General features: G+C 36.9%; 1 long non-coding RNA gene across 1 annotated transcript; it reads right to left on the bottom strand.

The window, feature by feature from the left end:
* Positions 1-829: 829 nt before the first annotated feature.
* LOC133035028 (uncharacterized) lies at positions 830-2,036 on the bottom strand. Its single transcript, XR_009686314.1, has 2 exons — positions 1,958-2,036; positions 830-1,118 (listed from the first exon to the last, which is right to left on the bottom strand). It is a non-coding gene; the product is annotated as an uncharacterized LOC133035028 (long non-coding RNA).
* Positions 2,037-2,886: the final 850 nt, after the last annotated feature.

The raw sequence follows: 2,886 nt of genomic DNA, 5'->3' as shown, positions 1-2,886 counted from the left end.
TTCTTCTTCTTCTTCTTATTCTTCTTCTCTGCCAAAAAAAAAAAAATCTGATATCATTATTTGATAAATAAAATAATAAAATCACATTTGTCAGAGAGGCAAGGAGCCGATTGTCTTCGCTAGAGAGGCAAGGAGCCTAGAGGAGAAGCTTGGTCAGGCCGCCATGGGGAAAGCGTTTCTGCTTCAGGGTGGGGATTGTGCCGAGAGCTTCAAGGAATTCAATGCCAATAACATTAGGGATACTTTCAGGGTTTTGCTTCAGATGGGCGTTGTGCTTATGTTCAGAGGCCAAATGCCCATTGGGGGATTCAGGGATCTGGGTTTGGGGGATTCGGTGATTTGGGTTTGGGGGATTTGGAGATTCTAGGGTTATGGTGGATTAGGGTTAGGGTTTTTAGCAGAGAAGAAGAAGAAGAAGGAAGAAGAAGAAGAAAAAGAAGGGAGTTAGGGTCATTTTTTTGGCAGAGAAGAAGAAGAAGAAGGGTGAAGGGAGTTAGGGTATTTTTTTAGCAGAGAAGAAGAAGAAGAAGGAAGAAGAAGAAGGGGGGAGTTGGGGTTTTTTTTAATTTTTATTTTTATAAAATTGTATTTTTAATTTTTTATTTTTTATTTTAAAAGAAAAATTATTTTTTTATTTTTTTTATTTTTTATTTTTAAAATAATTAATTTTTTTTATTTTTTTAAATATTTATTTACGTGGACCAATAAAATTGTGCCACGTGTACATTGTGTACACGTGGACATTCTACCATGGCAGTTAACAGCCAAAAATAGACGGAAAGGGCTAAGTGCTAACAGAACTTGGGTTTAGAGAGTTTTACCGCAAAAATTTTAGAATTGGGGGTTAGTTGCAAAAACCTCCCTACTTTAGGGGTTTTACCGCAAATAACCCTTTTAACTATAATCAATAAAACAATACACAAGTTCTCATCCTTATATCAGCGTAGCACACAAATTTTCTCAGAATTTACTTCACTATGGATGAATATGTAAGATATTCAAATTCTTCTATAAACAAGTTTATAGATCAATCTACATGGATGCGTGATAAAAATAAAATGAAATGAATTCCTGGTCTTGAAAAGTTCACTGTCTCCTACTAAATTCAACAATGCTTCCTGAAATCAAACAAAAAATTCCAAAATCATTGGGAATTATATGCCAAATATAATTTAGCAAAAATAAATACAGAAAAGACAATCCTTGATAAGTACATGAACATTATCACAGGTGACATTCATCCTATTCCTATCTATGTAATAATTTTCCCCAAAAAACAGAATGACCAATCTTGTTACAATAAAAAAAATGGCTTCGTACATTTCAAAATTGAGAATGCTTTAATTCAACACACACCCTTTTGTGCATTTTCCATACTTTTCTATGTTTTTTGGAGTAAAAGATTAAATAAATAAAAATATGGTTACTCAAAAATCCTCTTGAAGAAATGAAGAGCCAGAGCCAAATTGAGCAAGAGCATTCTCAAGCTGTAGCTCTTTTGGGAAAAAAAAAGGTAAAAAGCCAAGGTGGCTAGAAAAGCTAGAGTGTAACATATAAGCATGCCTAATCTACTAGACACCTTAACCTCTTCAATAGTTTTTTTTCTCTTGGAATGAAGATTGTTTTTGAAGATTAGTAGCATTTACATGATTATTATTGTTGTTGTTATTACTGTTGTTGTTGGTGATGAAGAATTTGGAATAAGGCATATTGTTGCCTCTGAGTTCGGAGAGTCCGCCAAGGGCAAAGGAAGGAATATTAATCAAGGATAATGTATTATTGAGGAAGATAGAATGTGGTGGTGGAAAGACAAGTTTCAGAAATATAGATTCCATGGATCGTAATCTCTTCATTATTGTTTTAGAAAATGATTGTTTCTAATTTCTCATTCAACAACTCTTTATGAATTTTGCAAAAAAAAAAAAAGACTAGAAATAAATAAAGTGAAGAGAGTTACCGAGAAAACTTTGTTGCAGGCTCCGTAAGTGAAAGCAAGAGAGACGAGTGAGAGGAGGTGAATCGCAAAGCTGAATAGCTATTAGAGTTAGTCCCACATTGCTAATGTGTGGAAATGAATTGTGATATATAAGATGAATGGGCTACTCCTCCCATTGCCAATTGGTTTTGGGATGGAACCTCATTCATCTTATCCTCAAATTCTAACATGGTATCAGAGCCACTTGCGATCCGTTGTGAGCCCAAATTGCCACCGGTCCAAAAAGCCGTTTGTGATCCGTTGTGAGCCAAAGTGCTGCCGGTCCAAACAGATACTTCCGCTGTCTCCCCTATAACCTCCATTTGGGACCTTTCGGCCAATGTGTGCCAATTTCCAGTGTTGGGGTCTTTGACCTGTTTCAAAATCCACAAATTTCCCGACGTGTACACCCACAAATTTCCCGATATTTGGCCTTGTGGGATTCTTTCAAATGTCACGTTCGGCCCTGTGGTTTCTTAAAGGTTGTTCGTTATACCCACACTTTCCAGGTCCAAACGTGAGGAGGGTGTATTAGAGTTAGTCCCACATTGCTAATGTGTGGAAATGAATTGTGATATATAAGATGAATGGGCTACTCCTCCCATTGCCAATTGGTTTTGGGATGGAACCTCATTCATCTTATCCTCAAATTCTAACAATAGCAGAAGTGAATCATAGAGGCGACGAGAGAGTAAGAGAGATTGATTGGCTTCAGATCATATATGGGTATATATATCAAATCGACATTTCCAGGTGAGCGAGTTCTCAAGCAGCGAACAGGTGGTCTTCCTCAGGCGACGCGGCTTCTTCTTCCTCGTGGCTGTTTTGGAGTTCGGTCGGAAAAGTAGGTCAATGAAGATTTGTAAGCCATTGATGGATCATGGAACTGCTCAGATCCAGCAGTTTTGGAT

Source organism: Cannabis sativa, chromosome 2 (genome assembly GCF_029168945.1).
Source record: "Cannabis sativa cultivar Pink pepper isolate KNU-18-1 chromosome 2, ASM2916894v1, whole genome shotgun sequence".
NCBI lineage: Eukaryota > Viridiplantae > Streptophyta > Magnoliopsida > Rosales > Cannabaceae > Cannabis > Cannabis sativa.
Note: the sequence above shows the minus strand (reverse complement) of the source record. Positions and strands in the feature narration are given on the sequence as shown.